This window comes from Pinus tabuliformis, chromosome 3_1 (assembly GCF_031772625.1).
Source record: "Pinus tabuliformis cultivar Carrire ecotype Pingquan chromosome 3_1, CPIR1, whole genome shotgun sequence".
Taxonomy (NCBI): domain Eukaryota; kingdom Viridiplantae; phylum Streptophyta; class Pinopsida; order Pinales; family Pinaceae; genus Pinus; species Pinus tabuliformis.
Window position 1 is genome coordinate 368926897 of NC_142301.1, and position 23610 is coordinate 368950506.

A 23610-nucleotide genomic window follows, 5' to 3' on the forward strand; every position below is an offset into this window, starting at 1 on the left:
GGCAGGATCCTTGAGGTACCCAACCTCTTTGATTCAAATTTGCTACAGGAGCCCCGATGAGGAGTAGCAGGACTGGCTGATTGGGTAGAGACAGATGCGGATGGAGTAGCAAAGAGAGCTACAAAGAAGGAGTCCCAAGACTGTAGAGATAGCAAGCCGCAACAATGCGAGAGGCACAAGAGTGTTGCACTAGTGCAGGATGGCATAGAGAGATGTAAAATGGTGTGAGATGCATGGAGTGTTGCAACAGCTCAGAGGTTAAAGATGGATCACTTGTCTGAAGTAGCTAGAGCTTCAGCATCAGAGTATGTTTCTAGCCCAACAAAGAGGTCAGTTGGGAGTTTTTTTGTTTCTAGAGTTGCTGGAGCAACCACACTTGTGAGAAGTGTTGCATGCAGAAAATTCCAAAGGTACAGGATCGAGTTCAAGTTGAATTCCTTTCTTGTTGAGAGGGAGTGTTGAAAATGGCAACAAGAAATGCTAAAAATAGAAGTGCTAAAAATAGCACTACTATAAATAGTAGTTTGGATACTATTGTTGGATTGAGCAACAGGGAATGAAAAATGGAAGTGCTAAAAATAACATTGTTATTTTTAGAAGTTCGGGATGGATTCTAATTTTAGTCAGTCCCTGGACTAGAATAGGAAGTAAAATTTGAATTTGAACTTAATAGCTGTTTGAAAATAAATTAATGAATTCACCATGAGTTAATTAGTTGTGAAAAATCAAACATGAAGTCTATGTGAGGACATGCAACAATTTCTCTATTAATTGAGGAATTTATCCATCAGTTAAAGATATAAAGATGAGTTCTAATTTGAGTTGTAATTAGTTGTCTCAGTTTACTGAGTCAAGTCTAGTTAGATTGATTTAAATAGTTTGTTTAAATTAATGTGAGTTCAGTTAGTTAATGCATGCTTTATAACTGCTACACTTCAGATAATTGAATATTCTCTCATGAAAAATTCATGCATGTTAGCTCAAACAAAGACCTAGTTTAGATCAGAGGAGGGATAGTGTACTATCATTTGGATGGATTTTTCCTATAAAGGAATCTCATCCATGGAGAATGATTTATCTCCTTCAGGACTACGTAGTTGGATCAGAGGTTAGTTAGTGTGTGAAGAGGCCAATTCACACAAGTGGATGCATTGGACCCCAATCAGAATTGCGCAAAGAAATAGGAGGCTTGGAGGGTAGACCAAAGGTTAGATAGAGGCCTTTGACTATCAATGAGTAGCAGAGGTATTGCACAAAGAGTAGGATAGCTTTTGAGCTGATTCTTTTTGTAATACTGGCTATATTTCCACTTGTATGATAATACAGAGTTGGGGTTTTAGGCTAAGGCTTTCCCCTGGTTATATCTTCTGTGTTATGTGTGATTGATTTCTCCATATCAATTATATGTGTTCTCATTGATGTTGCTCATGTTCGATTAAGCTTCCACTAAATTGGTTGTAGAAGTAGATAAAGTATTTTTATTTAGTATGTTGCATTATCAGGTGATCTACAATAGGAATTTCTATAGAGCGATCCAGTTAACAGGGTGTTGATTGGACTAGACATGTGGGTAGACATGGAGCGGGAAATGCAAGTAATCAAGAAAACTTTGAAAGAAGCATAGGATAGGAAGAAGAGATATGCAGATCGGAATAGGTTGTTTAAGGAGTTTTAAGTTGGGGAATATGTGTACTTTCACAACAAACTGAAGAAGAGTTCCTTGCAGATTAGATCATGTGCCAAGTTGGTACCCCAATTTTGTGGACCTTTTAGGATTATTGAGAGGATTGGGCCAGTAGCCTATTAAGTTCTACTGACTCCGAGAGTGAAATTCCATGATGTTTTCCATGTGTCACTGTTTAAGAAGTATGTTAAAGATGTTGATCATGTGATTGAATATTGTATATTGCAGGTTGATCCAGAAGGTGAATTCCAGCTGGAAATGCAGTGCATTGTGCAGAGAAAGATGCTCATTCTCTGGAACCAAGAAATTGATTAGGCTAAAGTGCAATGGAAGCAATTTGGGCTTGATGAATCTACATGGGAGATGGCAGATCAGATGTAGGCTATGCATTATTCCTTATTAGTTGGTTGAGTGTATGTTTTGGTATATGTTTTGGTACATGTTTTGGTGATGTTTGGTATATGTACATATGTATATGGATGTAAATACCACCATGAGTTATGTTATAAATCTCCAATAAGTGGTATGTGTGTCATGTCATTATGATGTTATACTTGTTATGTTGTCATGTTGGTTTCCTTCTTAGCAGGATGATCATTGTAAATACTAAAACAAGCTAAGTTATAATGCTCCATGGGTAGTATGTTTTTATTATAATAGCCTTGTTTGTTGTAGGTGTTGTTAAACACCGAGGATGGTGTTCCCCTAATGGGGAGGATTATGTAACATCCATGGTGAAAAATCCATGTAAAATTTAATAAAGGAAAATTGGGGATCACTAGTGATTGATTAATGGGTAACAAAATTGGAAAAGGAAATGGAAAAGGCTTTGGAAAGGAAAAATGGAATTTTGGCACATTTATTTATGAAAACAATGGAAATTAGGACAAAGTGAGGTGAAAGGTCACAGGTTTCATGTGAGGAGGAAAAATAAGGGAAATAATGGAAAATGAAGAAAATATAGGCCTCATTAAAAAAATGCTTATGAAGGTTAGTTCAGAGACTTTTTCCATATCATTTTTGGAGCTCTCTCTCTACTCTCTCTCTCACATACTCTTGGACACTTAGAGTTTTCTTGTAGAACTATTGGAGAGTGTGGCATACTTGGAGTTTTGGAGAAAGAAGGAAAAGGAAGAGATCAACAACTACAACAGGTTTTTCTTGTAGGTACCAAGTTGCATGTATGATTTCCTCACTATATTTGGCATGTGTGGCATATGCATATGGTTTATTGGGCATGATTTGTCATTGGAATGGAATATTTCATGTTTTGATAGTGGAATTTCCTACCCTTCCCATTTCCTAGATAACCATGGTGTTGTGGGTTTATTGCTTTGTCTTTCTCATTGGTTCTCATGTTTCCTATAGCTTAGGTTGAGTTACTAGTTCCTGGAAGCCCCGGTTGGACAAAAGCTTTGGAATCCATGTAACAACTTGGTTTGAGTTACTAGTCCTGGAAGCCATGGTTGGAAAAATGCTTTGGAAGCCCTTGGTGGGTTGAGTTACTAGTCTGGGAAGCCCTGGTTGGACAAACACTCTAGAAGTCCAACAATAGTTGTGGGTTGAGTTTCTAGTCCTAGAATTCTTGGTTGGAAGAAATGCTCTGGATCCCTGGAAGGCTTGGGTAGAGACCAATTTGATGATGGTTTTGTGATGTTCATTCATAAGGTGGAATCACTATTTTATGGGTTGATGTGGTTTGGCCTCTGGAAGCCATGGATGGTTTTGATTGATGTCTTCTATGAGATCCCAAATTCATGTTTGGAATATGACATAGGGTTGACTATCTGAAGAGAGATTTGGCTCAGCCATGTCTACGATTGGGGGGTCTGTGGAAGTCCCACAACTGGTTCGCCTTTCCATTAGTATTATGAGGTTATTCCTCCTTGTTATTTCATGAGTATTATACTAGTTTATATGTGGATTAAATGGCTATTATTTCCTTTGTATTTCTATTGTTATTATGATGTTTATGAATATGTATTATGACATTGGTTATGTATGGCTCTCATCACGTTTTTACTTCTAAATGAATGAAAAATTTATCGATGGCCTAATGGATAAAACGAAACCTAATGTGTTGAGGCATCAATGCTTCTTAGTGATTCTCAAATGAGTACAAGACCCCTATGCTCAGATTTGTTGTTTAAACCTGTAGTTTACATATTTGTGACATGTTTGACGAAATGCCTATCATGGCTAGTAGGGGTCCATTCAAGTCCAGGCTTGTTCAAGTAGTTAGATTTGTATCATTGTTCTGTTGTTACATTTCAGTTATTAAAGTGTCATTCAGTTTTGGGTAGGGACCTGAGCTCTGGGCCTGAAAAAGTGACTCCAATCCCAGAGACATATGCTCAGAACTAGGAAGAAAAGTCCCCAGATGCATGCATACCCATGTTTTGGGAGCATCTGGAGCCTCCTCAATGCATGCTTGTCCATATCAAGCGAGATTTTATGGGTTTAATGTTATAAAAACTTAGTGCGATCCAGGGGATGATTACCTAATTGGTTGGGATGGCTCTTGGGAGTTATATTGTTGATGTGGAAGGTTTGTATGATGTGTTTCCTTTCGATTCCACTTCCTTAACTGATACATAGGGAGTTGAATCATATGATAGTAACTTCTTGTCACATGTTTATCCTAGTTTGATTGATTACTTGGGTAGATGTGGGAGGAAGGTGTTACATCATTCTTTTTGGGTGAGGCTTGATCTAGAGCCTTCTTGCCTTTCTCAACTGATTTTGGAATATTTGAGGGAGAGGACTCCTCTGCTTGCTCCTTTACCCTAGATATTTTCCTAGAAGATCTAATATCATATTTTCTATGTAGTTGGGCTTGCATCAATTAAGAAAAACACCTACATTAGTTTTTAATCTCACAATCATCTAGTGGTGCATCCAAATCATCCCATCCTCCCTCACGTGTTTCAACTTAATATTCCTCATTAGAAAAAGAAGAAAATTGATTTTCCTAAACTTCAGAATTCTCTTCTAGATCATCTTCTAAGTATAGTGGAGGCTAAATCTGATCTTGTTGCTCCTTTCTCTCCCTCTGCAATATATACAAAGGGGGTATCTTATACTGAAGATTGAAACTTCGATTAGGAGCTGGTTCATTTTGTATATGAGGGTTCTTATTTTCTAATTCCAATTTCACCAGTTTTTTATATAAGTCTCTTATCAGTTTATTCATTTCCTCATGTTTATGTTCTTGAGTTTCCTTTCCTTGCCTTCAGGAACTAGCTTCCTCATTTCCTCTTCTCCTCTCCCCATGGTTAGTTCTACCTCTCCACTTCCTGGTAGACTTAAAACTTGCTTCAACCTCTAATGCATCTATTTGGATCTGGTACAATGAGCAAGACTTCCTCTCTCTGAGAGTGAAACGAGAATCTGGCTCGAAAGCCCTAGCAAAAACCTCTTTAGCAGCAACCTCCAGGGGTTTGATTTCAGTAGGAATGATGTTGTATAGTTTTTGAAACCTATTTATATATTCATATACATCTTCATTATGTTTTTTTTCATGGCATTAAATTAAGTGAGGATGTACCAATAGTCACTCTTCTCCCCCCATTTCTACATGAAATAATTCTCTAGCTCTTCCCAGGTAGTGATTAAAGCATTAGGTAGGGATTTAAACCATTTGCTAGCTTCCCCATCTAGACACTGAACAAAAAGTATTAACACCACATCTAGGTGTTCTACATTAAGGTTCTTAGCAAAAGAAAAAAAAAAGTTTTATATGCCTTTGTGCTGAAATGTCATCTTCTCCTGTGAATATAGGAAACAGATTAAGATAGACTTGTGACATACTATTCAAGGGATGTGGAAAGTCCATTGGAAAATACTTATTTAGGATAAATCCTGGGAAAACCATATTGAGTATGGGAGGTGGTAGAAGATTTATAACACGTCCTTGTAGAAGTGTTATCTAAATGGAAATTAAATGGATCAGGGTTGGGAGGTTATTCATAGTTAGTGTGGGACTGTTTATAAGAATATATTTTACCACTTCAGCTTCAGGGGATGGATGAAATGAGAAAGAGGGTGAACTAACATATGATTCTTCTTTTTTGACTCATGAGAAGAAAGCATCAAATGGTAGACCATCTTGTTGAGTATACTCTAGAACTCTACAGGGAAAATATGAATAGTTTATCATAACCTTTTGAGAGGTTAAAGACGATACTTCTGGAAAGGATGTCACAAGAATAGGGGTGACAGGGGTCTTTTCCTTCCATATCCACCTAGATATTATCCTTTCAGGGTCAAGTATAGGAGGCATTCTCTATTGTGAAGTATCTGAGCGGGTGTGTGGCCTTTTGAAAGGCAGGGTGGTCAGAATGGAATTTAGATAATGGATTCGCCAAGGTGAGAGATGTTCAACCCACACCCCTTTAGTCCCACCTTACCAAAGGGTGTATAGATTTCGTACCGAGGGAATATATTCTAATTCATCCCCGCAACAATTCCAGAACATGTTGGAACTCCTAGAGATAACCCCTCGGTTGAAGATGTTATCACTCCTCTGGATCTCCAAGGATGAGGAAGAGTCCAGCTGAGGTAACCACAAACCAATATTTTAGCTTGGTAGCTAGCCCTACCAATCCGGAGAGGGATCTCTCCAAAGGATCACAACTAAAGGGGCTAGATAGATTAGTGTTTTAGGCTAGATGTAAAGTGAATAGGGTGTTTGATTTGATTTGGTGGGGTTTGTTCGAAGAGGATTAGGTCAAAAATACTAGGTCAGGGCAAGTGAGGGTATGATTGCAGACATCTAATGAAGTGAGGTAGGTAGGCACTCAAAGACTTTAAGGTTATGAATTGAGATGGATAAGACTTGTGAGGTGCTAGAAAGAGCAAGACAAGCATGTATTCTTTCTAAACTGAAGAAATTGGACAAGCTATGTAGATTTCCCCAAAAGAGAGCATATAAAATGTATTCTGCTCATGAACTTGAAAATCAACGTGTCATAGAAGTGAAGTGAAATATTGGAGTAAAAAACATTCAAACATATCAAACATAAGAATAAACTAAGTCAAAACTCCATACTGCAGGTATTCCACAAAAATAGCTGCAGCTCATTCATTAAATTCTGCCAAATATTGATTAGACTAGTGTCTCTGATCAATACCCAAACATCCAGCTGATTCCAACCTGTGAAATGACTAAGAAAATACATAATATAGGCCTCAAAAAAACTCATCCTAGCCTCAAGGGTGGAATCCATGAGAGGAGGAGAAGTTGCAAGAAAGGCTGAACTGATAGCTGGAGTATAGGGTGGTCAAAGTGACTCATCCCTAACTTAAGAAAATAGATTCATTACATGCCATGTAGGCCCTTTAACTAATATATTTACCCTAGATAACAGTAAAAAACATAATAATTACATTATCTTAATCAATTACATGAGTAAAACGTCAATTCCCCTTAGGTGAAAGTGAGTTTAGAGTGAAACAGTGAAAAATGTAGAAGGTTGTCAAATGTGCCCTTCAACTTCAGGGCTGCTTTTGGATGCCTTCCTGGTGTCCAAATTTGCTCCAAGATAGCTCGTTGGAAAGGCCTTCGAGTATAATTTCCAAATATGCCTTTATTTTTCTATTTGGAGGTCATTTTCCCTATCACAATTCCAATCTCCCAAGACTGGTAAATGCTTAGCAACCAGGCCAAATAAGAGGCCAAAAGGTGTGTATTTTTTATGGTTTTTGACCCTTTTGGTTGACCAAATTTCCTCCAAATGTTTAGAAAATGGACAGGGTACATGTCCCCATCACTTTGAATCCACAAATGCTAACCATTTTCTCATTGGATTCTCCAAAAAAGAGTGCAGCGTCCAAGGAGCTACGCGTTTGACCGTTTTACTGTGCTAAAAATACTTCAAAAAAGAAAGAAAATCATAACTTGCCAAGTTTGTTAAAAAATGGTCAAAATTGCTGGTCATATGTTTGAGGCATGGAGTGATGCCTGGACAAGAATATCTTGCCTTTTTTCTCCTCTTTCTTGGTCAAGGCTTCAATTTTTGCATGAGCTCTTTTGAGCTTGGCCCTTGCAATTTTGTTTCTCATGGCATAGTACTTTTCCATCCTTCTCTGGATCTCAACATCCCTTTTGGCCTTGTTTAAGAGGCTCTAAAGATGATCATTTACCCTCTTGAGCCAATGTTCCCAGTTCTCATTTACCATTTTGGCAAATTCCTCATTCAAGGTGAGCTCATTCACTAGTTCTACCTCCTTATGCCTTTCTAACTCCAAGGCTCTCTTGAGGCCTCTAGTCCTTGTCCTTCTTCTCGATACCTACTCATCAAGATGTTCACCATACTGTAATATGCCTCATCAAGTAAGGCCTTAGCCTTTTCAGCCTCTCTCTTTGCTTTTCTGAGCTAAATCTCCATGAGATCATGTTTGACCTCAAACTGCCTATTCTCCTTCTCATAGTAGAAAATAATGTATTTGGCCCTTTCCAACTTGACCTGGAGCTATCCTATGAGTGCAGTTTTCTCCTTGATGAAAATAGTTGTGCTTTGACTGTCATCATGCCCATCTAAGTCAACTAACTAAAAATCGTGCTCTATCTCATGGAGGTCTTCCTCATGCTACTGGATCTCTACCTCTTTAACCTTTTCCTTACCCTTCTGTACCTACTTTGCCGATAAAGAAGGAAAGGCCCCTCCCACAGTCAGTGGGGAAAGCACTTGCCTATGCCCTCTCTGATAGGTATGTGTCAAGGTACCCACACCAACCCCTTTAAGCTTGCTGCTCTCACCATGCTCAATGTTTTCTTGGTCACTGCCTTCATCTCTGCCAAGTGAATGAATAGGCTCATCAGATGGTGATGATGAAGGTGATGTTGTAGCTGAATCATCAGATGAAGATGGATGATGTATGGGCTAAGGTGGAGGAATGTAGGTCGATGGATGAGAAGATGAAGGTGTTTCTTGGCCATGCAGAATGGGTGGGACTGTGAAAATATCATTGGATATGAAAGTGTGCCATGCAATGCCCAGCTGATCAAGGTGGTCAAGGAATATCATATTTATGAGAGAGTGGTGAAAGATGCAATGCATTTCATGATCATAATCCTTTCTTCAGGAAATGAAAGACATCTTGTTAATGTCCTGGCAAAGATAGTGGGGTAGATTCAACATTTTGACTCTTGTGAAATGCATGAGTAATCGGATATGATCGGAATAGAGTCTATAAATCCTACCCTCACATGTGAATTACTTCATGATAATTTTCATCATGGGAACATATCTGTCTAGGAGATAAGAGAAAGGAAAAATCATCTTTATGTCATTCTTGTACCTTGGTTTAAGATATGGCTCATAATAGTAATGATCCAATTCTCCTTGTTTAAAGAATTTTTCTCCAATATTTGGGATCTTAGTGGCAGCTGATATAATAGCGGGAGATATAGTGAAGGTGACACCAGCAAGGGTCTCGGTTGTCATGGAGGTTGGTGATGAATAATCTATGAACTCAGGATGATGCTGGATTCTTTCCACTTTCTCACAAAACTCAAAACAACCCATATGTTCAAAGCTTGCCACAGTGATGGGATATGCCATGAGTTCTCTGGTGTTGGTTGGCTCATGTCTGATGATTCTTCCTCCTTTCTTATATCGCCTCCTCTCTTGTCTTTCTTCCTCACTATGACTTCTGTGCTCTTCTTCTGCCATGAGTTATTGTTGTCAAAACCCTAGGGAGATGATAAAATGTACTGTGGGTGTGGGAAATATGGAATGATGTGAGGAGATTTGATGAGGAGGGAATGTGGATGTGTGGCATGATGGAGGTGATAGTGGATAGTCTTTAAGTGATAGGAGTGGTAACAAAATGCTAAGAAATGTGATTTAAGAGTGAAAATATGTTACTAGGGTTTTGAGTTTAGAAATGATAGCAAATGACTATGAAACCCTATGTAGATCAACAATGGAGGGGAGGGCTAAATGTATTTCCCACCTACCTCATTTACTAAAGTGTGTGATAATGAATTTCGAAGCTTGATGGTGATGGAGGACATTCTAGCGTGTTTTTGGTCCTCCCAGGAAAATGCACAGCGATCCAATCAAACACACCCTTTAGCTACAGGAGTGCAACATCATTTAAAAATGCACTGAAATTTCTGGCAAACGCGTAGCGATCCGGTCAAATGTGCCCTTCTTTGTTTAAATGCGCCCTTTCACTCTGTTTTGCCCAATTTCACCTTAAATTCAAAAATCTTCTTTTGCTGGGGAGATTTGAAATTGAAGGAGTGAAAATGGAGTTTGCATAGATGTCTTTAGGGCTTTTATACTTGTATGAGTTTGATTTATGAGTTGCACACCCACTTTGTAATGTTTCATGTCACTTTTCAAACTTTCATACTAATGCTTTTTTGACATTTTGACCCTTTTTTATTTTGACAGTTGGATGATGCTTTTGGCTATCTTGATGACCTTTGTTTGGATGCTATTGTCAAATGGAATTGAGTATACAACTGAAATAGTGAGTTATTACATATAATAGACATAAAATTACATAGATGAAAATAAAAATTATTACATCTATTTTGAAGTAAAAATTTACAAATTGGAATAAACTCTATTTTGAAATCAAATTTGGGGCATTCAATAACCATGGTTGCATGATTTTAAACCTTTATTTAACTGCAAAATATATTATTTGCTTCAATCTCATATTCTACTGACCTTATGTAGTGAGATGGTGATTTATTGGACCTTCGGAAAATAAAACCTAGGTGACTAATGGAACTTTAAATGACTGACTTTCAGGTGAATTTCACTGATATGAAACATGATGAAATGAGCCTTCATGGTCAATGGATTCTCAACAATACACATGAAGGTGGGCCGGGAAATACAAATTTTTGAGAGGGGAAAGTGATTTTAGATTTTGGGCTACCATCAAAGAGTAAATTTTTGCATGATGAACTAAGTGGAATGCAAAAAATTTCAACAGGACACTAATGTGATATAAAAGAGGGATTTTGATCACTAATGGCAGTATGCAAACACTAACTCTAACATTGGCCTTATTTGTGGATGGAAGCTCCTTGGAGGTGCCATGAACACCGTAGACCAAGTAGCCTTACCATATGGGCCCATACGGTCAAAAACTCAAAACTGACTCAAAACTGACTTGAATTTGACTTACATGACTAAGGACTAATTATTAAAAGAGCAGAAAATTAGTGAAGCTCCATGGCCTTCACTTCGGGCTTCGAACTCCAATGATCTTCAACTTCACACTTGCAGAAAATTTAAAATGTATGTACAATGAAACCAGGAAAATTTAGAAAAGATAATGCTTTAGGAGCCTACCATTGACTGGTCCTCCTAAGCATCGTTTTTCATTCATCTCTTCCAACAAGAAAGCATTTTGTGCATAGAAAGCTGGAATCTAATAAGGGCCTTTCCATAAATTCTCGAATTTTCCATGCTTACCCTTGTCCTCATTTATCGCATCCCAACAAAGTACCACATCTCCGATTTTGAAATCATCTTCCTTTGTTTTTCAGTCATAGATCCTCTTTATCTTCTCATGAAGTTTGGAGGTGTTCTAAAATACCGCTTCCCATGTCTGTTCTAAGTGAATCATTTGATTGATTTGGTGCTACATATCATTCTCTTCACTTCCCGCTTCTTGAAACAATTTGATGACCGGGACTATTAATGATGTAGGAAAAATAGTATCTACTCCACAGACAATCTGAAAAGGAGAAAGCCCAAGATAATTCTTACTACTCACCTGATCTACCGAAAATGCATTGATCAATTTTTTGTGCCAATTCCTTTTGTTGGCCTCCAACAGTTTCTTGATGATGTTGATTAAGGATTTATTGGAGGACTTTTCCAAACCATTTCCTTGTGGATAGTATGTTGTAGAATGTCCCAACTTTATGTTGTACTTGTCACAAAACTCAATCATCTTTTTGGACTTGAATGTTTCTGCATTGTCCGTGGCAATCTTATGAGGACAACCAAAATGGGACAAGATATTAGTTTCTAAAAACTGAATGATAACTGAATCAGTTGCTTGCTTGGTTGGGATCACTTCGATCCACTTTGTGAAGTAGTCCGTAGCTGTCAATATCCACTTGTGGTGTGCAGATGATGATGGATTGATCTCACCTATGAAATCACTGCTAAAAAGGTGCATTGACTGATATAGGTTGTAGAGGCAAAGGAAGAATATTTCTTTTACGTTGGAAAACTTGACATTCGTGACAACTCATCACTGCCTTGTAGATATTTGAAAAAAGCGTAGGCAAATAGTAACCCACTCTCAGTACTTTGTTTGTCGTAGTATTCCAATACATGTGACCCCTATAATCTCCTTTTTGGAAGTGATTTATTACTTCTTTGGACTCATCTTCTATGAAACAGTTCAGAATACACCTCTCGGATCTTTCCAATAAAGTGCACTGTTCACGATACAATATCTTGAAGTCTTCAATGACCTAGTCTTAACCTTAGACATTCTTGGAGGGGGATTGAGATGCTGAAGTAGATAAATAATATCATAAAATTGTGGAGACAAGAGAAATATATCAGATACGTGAATGAGATCCACTTCTTCTTGATTGTCTAACAATGGTTCCACAAGGTTGATGTCTAGAGCATGAATGTTTGACTCGGCCATGAGTTTGGTTAAGCCTTGACCCTTGATCAACTTTGTAGGCCTAATCTCAAGATCATATCCTAATAGTGCTTCTATCCATCTTCCTTTCCTACCTTCCAGGTCATTCTACACAAGGACTTGTTTTACGGCTGCATTAGGCACATAAGCAAGAGTGTGTGAATGTAATATGTAAACTTTGAAATCTTTGATTGCCTTTACCAAAGATAATGCCTATTTCTCAATGATATTGTACTTAAGAGCTGCATCCCTGATGTTGCGACTGAAAAATGCAATTGGCAGCTCAATTTTATCCCTTTTTTGCATTAGCACCGCTGCCATAGTATGCTCGTAAGCAAATGAAAATATGATAAAATCATTGGTATAATAACGACTAATCAAAACAGGGGCAGTAGTTAAGGAAAGCTTGATCATGTGAAAGGACTTACGAGCTTCTTCGGACCATTTTACCTCATTATCCTTTTTCAACATATTGGTCATTTCTCTAAGATGCTCAGCCAAATTAGGAATAAATCTTCGTAAGAAATTCATCTTACCATTGAAATCTTGGATTTCCTTTTTGCCACGAGGAAAATCAATTTTCTGAATGGCTTCTACTCTTGAAGGGTCGATCTAGATGCTGCCTTTCGAAATGATGTGGCCGAGGAGATTGCCTTCCTCCATAGAAAACAGATTTTATTTGGATTAAGAGAGATTTTGAACTTTCTACACTTCTAAGAAATGATTCTTAAATGATGCAAATGTTCATCATCTGAATGTAAAAATATGGTTACATCATCTAAGTATACAACTAGGAAAACATATTTTTCATCTGAAAATGTTATGTCCATGGCACGCTGAAAAGTGGCCCCTGCCTTTTTGAGACCAAATGGCATCTTTCCATATTTGAATGTTCCCTAAGGTGTGGTGAATGTCGTCTTAGCCTGATCATCCTCATGCACTAAAACTTGATTGTAACTAGAATAACCATCCAAAAGTGAAAGTCAGGAAGTGCCAACAACTATTTGAAGAATATGGTCCATTTTTTGAAGTGGGTAATTGTTATAGCTCCAAATCTCACTCTCGAGGTTTTGATGTTGCACTCATGGCCCAGGGAAACCCCTCCTTCCAGACCTGGTCCAAAATTAAAAAAAAGTGTTTTATTCCCTATACGCGACATTTCCCTGAGCTAAATGCATGCGTACGCGGATCTGTGTATACCCAACCCGCGTATATGTCTTAAAACACTTAAAAAAAATAAATCTCCTTAATTTTGGGCGGAGATCGCGAGTTTTGCCTGCTGATCACCTATTAGTGCCCATGGCCCAACTGTTCCCAATGAATTCCCAACTAAAAAACTACTTTGGGAGAAGTATAAAAAGGCTTCAATGGGAAGGCCTAGGGGAGGAGAGAGGAGAGAGAAAGGTTGTTATGCTGAGATTTCCCTGACCAGGTTTGAAGATCCTAGTGCCTCCTGCCCTTCCCCCATTTACAGGAAACCCTTGTTTCCTTGTGTGATTATGTTTATCTACTACTTGAGATATCATGGAGTAAGTCATGGAAGGAGTTTGTTAAAGGCTTGAGACTCGACGAATCCAGAGGACGATTCCGCCTGGAGCCTACGAAAGGACGAATCAGGTGAAATTGTTCCTTTCTGTACTTTATTTGTCTATAATAAAAGAAACACTTGTCTTTGTTCCTGATATAAATATTCTTCATGTTTATGATATCCATGTTATAATTCATATATGAATGGTTGTTTAATTGTATAACTAACTACCTTTCAATATACTATGAAGATGATTTCTTTATGATGTCTAGTCCATATATTGTTGTACTTTCTTGAATTGATAGTTTTGCAGGTTGAAGGAGCAAATGCAACTCCAAGAGGGTTTGGACCCTGGAAATATCTTCTCAAATGAAGGACCCCCAGGTGTGCCCCTTATCATATACTGTGCTTATATTAGCATTATGGCTGTATGGAATGTGTGTTTCTCTGTATAGACAACCTCTGATCTGCTAGGGTATCAACCCAAGACCCTAGGGGAATTTGTCCCTTAACAGAATTGGCGACTCCATTGGGGACAACAGTATTGTTGTTCCTAGTTTGGGTTTATTCAAGCCAATCAGGGCTCAGCTATCTGTTTGCTTGCTGTTACTGTGTAGTATGTTCCTGTAGGAACTTGAATTGTAAGTTTGGTCAATTTCTTCAGACTGTTTTTTGTTTTTTCTTGAAATCTTTTATATACGCTATTTTTCTTGTTTACAGAAGCGTATATACGCATGTTTCCTTAAGTTAACCCGCATATACACAGGTTTCCTTAGGCTCAGTCGCGTATACATGCAGTTGTACATCAATATAGTCGCGTATATCTTGTAATTTTCAAGATTTTTCAAATATTTTTGTTTCTAAAGGTTTGTCTGCTAGTTTGATTCAATCCTGAACAATTATTTTTCTGTGTCAGTTTTTAGTTTTACAGCAAGTATCTGATTTCAAATTCTCTCTGATTTTGGAAAGTGTTGGTCTTATTGGTTTTATTGCAAGCGTCATCGTTTTTGTAAGCACACAAGATTTCTTGTTAGGAGTCTTGGCTACTCTGTTTTTTCATGGCAGAAAGGTTGATCTCAATCTTTGTGTTAAATCTTGTTTTGGTGACTTTTTTGGGTTTGCATGTCAAAACTATATCTTTATGACCATCTACTTTTCTTGTTTTTCAAAAGTTGTTGATTGACACTTTCTTGAAAATTGTCTTTTTGATCTTTTGGCCTTTGCTGCCAAAGCTCTCATTGTTGCTTTTGATTGTTAAGAGCATCTCGAAACACATTTTTGTTGTTGAGTTTTCATCCATTTTGTGTTGTCAGCTTGCAAAGTGTTTGGTGCCGATTTTTCAATCATAAAGTTTCAGTCTTGTTGAGAGAACTTTTGAAAAGAAGTTTTTGCTTTTGCTTTTGAAGAAATTCTTTTGAAAAAACTTGGTTTTGCTTTCTTGAACTTTGTTTTGATTTAGTTTCTTTTAGTGAATGAAAGTGCACTTTTGTTTGTCTTGAAACTTGTTTTTAGTGTTTAGATGAAATGAACGATTAGCAACTCATATTCCATCTAAACATTTTAAGTGGCAAATTTAAAATTGATAAACAAGTAACTTTCATTTCTTGATTTAGAGTAGTCTTAAATCTTGCATCAACATGTACTTATTGCATTAGGATAAATTTGCACATCTTTTTAGGCATCCATAGTTTTGTTAATTTTTGTAAGTGTGAAGTGTGAGTAAAAGAAAAGAAAAGAAAAATTTGTTGCTTTTTTTTAAGTTCCTCTGAACCCAGTAGAAATTTCTTTCATCGAAAAATGAAAACAAGTGCATTTGCATGTAGTTTGGTTTTTATTAATTTCTTTTGCGTCAAAAAACCACTAGTTTCACTTCTGCTTATCCCTTGACTTAAAGAACAACCCATTTAATAACAAGCGCTAATTAAAATATACTAGAACTTTTTATAATTGTCAAGTTAGACACACCAACAAATTTTAAGATATTTTAGGGCCTTGGATTAGACGAGTGGAGAGATAACTCTCCAAGGCCATTTAAACTGTCAAACATAGGAGTCTGAATAGTGAGTGAAAATCCAATAGCATTAGGGAGACCAGGAAAGCTCCGAATCTGGGAGTTAAGCACGAGGGTTTTTGAAGACAGGGAAGAGAGATACCCCCTCTCCTACTTGTTGGATCTAACCTCAAGACTGTTCCGCCTGGCTTCTGATACAAGTTGGTAACCTTAGTTGCTACTCCTAGGGATCTACACAGGTGGCTACGGAGGGGAATCCCATGGCACCTGAGGTCGACGTTGTATCACTCTCAACGGTACTATTGGAGGGCACCCTTGTGAAGCTTGGGGGCTTGCACCGATGCAGGCTGTTGTTAGGAGGTCAGCGTAACTTCCTTTGTGACCTTCGCTGATAGGACTGGGCCGTCATTATCCCAGACTATCTTCGGAAGGCCCCTTACTTCACTTTCTTGTATTTTGGTGTTTGGTCCTCATCACCCGGAGCGGAAATACTCGAAATTTGTTTGACTGGATGATATCTTTTAGGGACTTTTTAGTGTGTGCTCTGTGCTCCTAGTTAGCCTAGCTTTCAATTTTTGAGTCTTTAGCTAGATCTTAATAAAAAAATTCAAAGTGGCTGACCAATCACCTAGATGGTCTCAAAGACTTCGTGATCTTTCACCACCAAGTTCAGAGCCTTCTCCTAGAAGGCGCAGAGGTAATACTGCTGGTGGGTTTCATCCCGTGGCAACTAATGCATCGGGGATTGATCCTCCTCCAAGGGGCATTAGTGTTCAAAATAGCCCTGGTACTTCCACAGAACAAGAGAGGAACACTCCAGTTCTTTTTTGAGTTCTCTTTCAGACGGAAGATAACATAGAAGTAGAAGAATTTCAAGAGTCGTTAATGGCTCTGAATTATCCCTTACCTTCTAGCTATCCAGAAGTATTACGATACGTTGGGACTCCGATGCATAGACCGTCAAGTCTAGGTCACACTACGCACTTACCATCGATGACCACTACTGGAAGCATGGCTTCTACTACAAGTGCTACAACTATGCAGACTCCAACATCAGTACAAGGGGGAGGAACCATTTCCATCCCCTCTGCATCTTTATTTGGGTCTTTTGCTAGCACATCTTTTGTTGGGTCTACCTCCATTCCTTCTACGAGTGGAAATTCCCAAGCCAATGCTTTTAGTACTAGATTCTTCCCATTTGGCACCCATTCATAGGGTATTCCATCAGTTCCGTTTAGTGCCTCCACATCCATGATGGGTGGATTGGCTTCATTCCAAGGTTTTCCTTTCGGAAGTGGTCATATACCACATTCCAACCTGACAGTAGGATCTATGCCTTTTTCTTCTATAGGACAAAGCAACAATCCTTTCCAAGGTTGGACTAACCTTGCGGTTAGTGGCATGGGAACTGGGAATCCATTTTTCGGCCAACAAGGGAATGGGCCGTACTCCATAGTTAGTTTGTTTCGAAGTATTCCTCCCTTAGCTTTTGCTTGGAATCCTTATCAGGGGTTATCCACTCCTTATAATCCTTTAGGAGGAAGCTTCGCCGGTTATGGAGGTTTTGCGGCTGGAGTTGGTCAAACTTCGAGTTTTGCTGGATCACAAGGCTTCCCTTTTGGTTCAGCTGGATACTTCGGGCAGCCTGGTGCCTTTCAAAATCCAAGCCAATCTTTTTAGAACTTTGGGAGCTCTGCCCAGTCAGGGTGGAACCCCCAAGGTCCTCCTAGGCTTCCTTTTCTGGCAACTTTGAACTTGCCAGATCTCACGAAATTAACAAACGATCCAATCAAATACAACCCGGCCTAGCCTCTGGTCCCAACCAAACTCCCTTCGGACATTCCAAAATTTGAAGGGAAGGGCGGTGAAGACCCAGGCGACCATGTAACCACATTCCATTTGTGGTGCTCATCAAACTCCCTTATTGATGACTCGATTAGGTTGAGACTTTTTCAACGCACCTTAACTGGTAATATGGCCAAGTGGTATATAGAGTTCCCAGGGGGCAGCTTTACATCTTTCACTAACTTAGCTAATATTTTCTTAAATCATTTCTAGTTTCCTGTCCATTATGATGTCGGAACTTAACTTCTAGCCACTTTTCATCAGGACACGGCAACTCACATTTCTGACCATATTCAGGAATGGAGACGGAGAAAGAGGCTCATCAAAGATGAAATCCCTCTGGAATACTGTCTCGAATGGTTTTTGAAATATTTACAACCTGAAATCTCTAAGGATGTCTCCATGTTCGGAGTCTATTCTGAGGAGAAAGCTATTTTCAGGCCCCAACAATTAGAATTGATTTACTCTTAGTCTGGGATCCTACAAAAAATATTGCCAGATGCTCCTGGGTCTAAGGTTGATATAGCCAAGTCGAAGCCAGGTCCCCATGCAGATGGTATCATTGGATCGGTAGACACAAATGCGGTGAACTTGTTGAATCAACTGCAGCAGTTGTCTTTACAAACTGCTTCTAACAACCAAGTCACATCATCTAACCCTTCGTCTTCCCAATCCTCTTCGATTAATGCCGTCCAATCTGATAACCCCAAAGGAAATCAAAATTCCAATGGAAAAATAAAGGACGAGGTAAGAAAAAGAGTCAGGATGGGAAGGCTGACGCAAATAAATCCGGCAATAATGCTGGTGGTGGTAGAAATGAGTCTAAAAGGAAAGTCAAGTTTCCATGCAAGTTATGTGGTGGAGACCATTTAACTCATCTCTGCCCCAAGATTGAAGACGCTCAGCACTTGTTAGGGCAGCAAGGGAATTCTAGTTCTCAAGCTTTGTTAACCAACCCTTTTCCCCAAGGGCAACAACTTCTTGTTGGCGCAAGTTCAAACCCTGGTACCTCCACAGGGGTCAACCAGGAAGGGGATAAATCTTTAAATGTTTTCATGATAGGTTCTCACGCTAATGGGGCCACACGTTCACGTGATTATGGTGAAGGTGAAACTTCCAAGGATAAAACAGTTCCTGAAACTAACAACCCACTTCATATTGAGAGACCCTCTGTCAAGACTATACTATGGGTACCGAAAGGTTCCGCTAAATGTGCGACTATCAACCTTAATATTAGGGCAGCGTAGAATTACTCCATTGTTGAGGATCTGGCACAGAGTCCATGTCCTATGTTCGCTTTAGAGGTGCTCCAGTCATGTCCCGCTCAAAGAAGTGCCTTGCTGTCAGCAATGGGGACAGTGGATCCAAATAATTCTTTAGCTCTCACTTTTGATATGCATAATGTCAAAAAGAGACGTCCTCATCATATGGCTTTCCAGATAAATTCTACCTACCAGAAAACTAATATTTTTCTGACGGTTATAGATGAGGGAGATTCCATGTGTGTCATGTCTATGTCATGTTGGAAGGCCATTGGATCGCCTTCGGTTGTTCCTTCACCTACCCTCTTGACAGCGTTTGATGGTCATTCTCATAGGCCATACGGGATTATCCCGACCTTTCCTATATGTGTTGGGGGAAAGGTCATTAATATTGAAGTAGAATTCATCAACACTAACCTAGACTACAATCTCCTCTTATGAAGGAACTGGGTATGCGAAATGGATGACGTTGTTTTGACCCTGTTTCGTGTCATTTGCTTTCCTCATGAGGGGAAAATTGTTAAGGTTTATCAATTGGACTATTCTCCAGTTGATCCTCGGGCAACTTTGGACTCTACTGTTTCCTTAGTGGATAACCCCCATCCGCCTACTGAGAATTTAGGAGACGGGATGTACTCTTCACTGATGTGTACGTTTGATCTTCCCCCTGCTATGACTAGAATAGATACAATTTCATCCTCCAAGGACCCCTTACGGAAAGAGTTTGTTCAAGCTCATTATTTTTCGGATCCTGGAACCTTATCTTCATCTGTGACCACATCAGATGACAGCAAGGCGGGTGGAATATAATCTCTTATGTCTGTAGTAGAGCCTAGATGTGAATCTATCGACAACTCTGCAGATAACCATTCTACTCCTTCCTTTGAGAAAGAGATAGATGGTGATGTGGCTCATTCTCGGACCCTTGATTCCACTTTGTGTTGGATTGCTCGGATATTGTTTTTCCATATGATGAAGCGATATTCAAAGAAATGACGGCTGGAGATGGACCTTTGGAAGATTTACATCGTCGGTCATGTTTTCGTCCACCTTTGCATGAAGTCGAATCGAGGTCCTCCAATCCGACTAGTGATGTTAGTACAATTCCTTTGGCTCCAACACAGTCATTCGTCGAAGGAAGTATATTGATTGGTTCAATAATAGTACCAATAAACATCGCTAGGAGCAAGTGGGCGGAGCCCCGGGACGGGCTCTACCTTAAGAAGTACTTTTCTTAGTAACTAGGAAATGGCTTCTTTGTACATTGTGTATATTTGTACATACATCATTGAGAGTTTTTGATATCAACACTTTTTGGTCTGCTGTGGTAGGTGTTGATGGATGACTTGGTCTATTTTGGATTCACCGATGGTGCTAGTCGACACACTTGGAACCTCGCTTCCGTAGCTTGGGTACTCTATTATCCAACTGGTTAGTTGATGGTATCAAGGGGAGTATGCATTTGTCCCGCTTCAAATAATATGGCTGAGTATACTGTCGTCATTAATCTACTATCCGAGGCGATTTCTCACGGAATCGACTCGTTGGTAGTTTATCTTGATTCACAGTTGATAGTGTCACAATTGAATAACATTTATCGGGTAAGGGATCCATGTTTATATCGCTAGTATTTAAGGGTGAGGTTGTTGCAAAGGTCATTTACTTATATTAATTATTTTCACATTCCAAGATCTCATAATTGGTTAGCTGATTCTATCGCTAATCAAGCATTAGATTGGCACATCAAATCAAGCATCAAAAAGTTGAATTGTATATATATATATATATATATATATAGATAGATATATATGTATGTATCATAAAAAATCTCGAGCGTACATAAGTCTGTCCAAAAATAATATACAAAATTGGGACTCAAATGCCCATAATCATGTCTAGTACATCTAATGCCTCGACTCAGGATGAGCGGCTAAGTAGGTAACTATCGCATTGGCTACATGCCTAAAAGTGCGAACGCAGTCATGTGGCATGCCAACCACATGACGCTGCATATCCTCAGGAAGATCATCTACCGCCGCCATCAGTACTCTGTGAGTGAGTGTCACCAAGTGCCGCTAGATTGTGTGAAGTAGTCGCTCTGTGTCTACAGTTGCCTCTTCGGCCCCTCGGTCATGATGTCTGTGCCGTGGGAACTCATCTAGTCGTACCGGCCCAATATCTGGAACATGATCATCATATTAGTCATTTGAATCCTATCAAAAACATTTTTCAAAATTCATTATTATATTTGAAAAATCACAAAAAAATCATAAAATCAAAAAACACTTACCAATGTCACCCCATGCTGCGGTCAGTGGTAATACTAGATCGGGATCTCCTCAGAAATCCAACCCAGCATAAGGGTAGTCATCTATGGCGATGATCTGCTGATCCCACCAGGAAAAGAAGTCATCGTCAAATGTAGTCTGTGGGATGTCCCCACCTCCTAGATGTTTCATCAGGTCAACCCATCTGCCCATGCGTGGATCTCATGGGGTGCTAATGGAAACCGCTACTCTAGGGTGGAGTGCTGGGACCTGCTCAAAAAACAAAGAACACAAAATAGTCCCATATCCAAAGTTTTTGGTCTCTCCTCTCTTAATGGAAGTGAGCTGGCCAGTAGAAGAGTACACCAGTCAAACACGGTGGTGAGACAGTCTACTGCCAAGATCATGGTTAGCCGTGATGCCTGGTGCAGAGAAGCTGATCAATTCACTCTAGCTATGGTGAACATAATTATCCTCAGCGATAAACTCTCCACATGTGTGATTGAAATATGACTTCCAACCTTTTTTGGATGTCTCGAGCAATATATATGTACATGGTCCTCAATCGAGAGACTGCCTTGGGTCCTGCCGCTGGAATGTACTACCTCTCCCCTTCGGGAAAGGCCTATGATTAAATAAATGTCATTCACTTCTATCCTTAGTGGCATCTGGTCAATCATAAATGAATCATCATTGATACTCCAGTAATCAATGAGCATCTCAAGCAGACGTGTGTTTGCTTTCATATTTGTCAATTTGAAGAATTTTAGCAAACCACAACCCCATAAGGCATCCAAAGCATTAGTATCATTCATGACCTCATCATCCACTAAGGTATGCTCTCTTTCTCACCAAGTTACTGGCATCCTGAAGAAAAAATGATTTTAAACCATTAGTTTTTTTGTTTGAAATGTTTGCAGTGTATACGTGGGTCCATTTGCACATAGTCACGTGTAGGGCCCGCGTGTATGCAGGTTTAATATACCTAACCCACGTATATGCCGCAATGAAATTTTTGACAAAGAATTCAACGGTAAAACATAAATTAAAAATTCTAAAACTATTCACAATCGATTGCAAGACAAGTATAAGAGTTACCTGGGGATTTTGGAAGAATCTGAATGGTTGAATTTGGCATATGAAAAGTTTGTTCCTTTTGCTCCACTTCTCTGCTCTCAAACTCAAATGGTGAAAATGGTGGGTCCAAAAACTCTTTTATAGATTTTGAAAATGAAATTTTTTTTCAAAATTTTATTTTGTTTGGCCTCATGTAAATTTTAACTTGGGAGCTTGGAATGTCGAGAATGGTTTGATTTTTAGGACATTTTGGATGTTTTTTGACAATTTCAAGACGGTTCCATGACTTCTGGCCCGTCATGGCAGGTATCGTTTTCTCACTGGTATATAGGTTAGGGAAGCCATTTTCCTGTTGCATTATGCATACTAACCTCCATTTGTCGATACATTTGCCATATGGTCGATCCCATCGTGTTATGGTTTGTAAACCATCTTCACTCGCCGATTCTTTAAATTGTGACACGATGGTAGAAGCCATCCTTTACATGGGCATTGTAGTTAGCACCTCACTAATATTTGTTGCCCATGCTGCTCTGATTTGAGTAGGCTTGGGAGTCTTTTGTAGTCTCGCCATGAATTAGGCGATGAAGAATCATTCCCCTTTGCTTCTTCTCTTCGTTCTGGCCTTATACCCTAGAGGCTACTTTGTGTTGAGTTGTACTATTGCATTGCATGTTGACCATTTGCACCTTTTGGCCTTGAGCCGGCTTCACTTGGACTCGTGTTTAAGCCAACTTTTGACCATAACGACTGCAAAATCAAACTTTCATACCTTTAACTTCTGCAACTTGACACACCCTGACCCATGGAAGGAACACAACTTTGAGTGTCATTAACTAGTTTTCACCTCCCTGCATTGAGCATAGGAACATTCCAATCCCAGGAACTAAATCATCTGTTTCACTGACACTCGTTCTTTCCACTGTACTATAGCATTCTTTTATTCTTTTTCCAGCTTAAAATAAAAAGACAAAAAAATTATATATTCCAAAAAAAGAGTGGGAACGAGACAATTTTCCATTTATTGTTGGCAACTAGAGTCAGTTGTGTCGCCCTTGAACAAAACACTCAAAAGTAAAGTCTCCTCTGTTTGGGCAGGATTTAGTTTGACTTAGGTACGCCTTAACCTTGTTATTGAGTCAATTCTCCCCCGATTGGTTATCTCTTCCAATCATATGGAGGGTTCGTTCGTGCCTCCTGCATGACGAACTTATACAGAGTCATCATATGCTACCACATAGTCACATTGAGACGTGCTTTTCTTCAAGGGAAGTTAGCCTGAGTCAGCCTCTATGCGG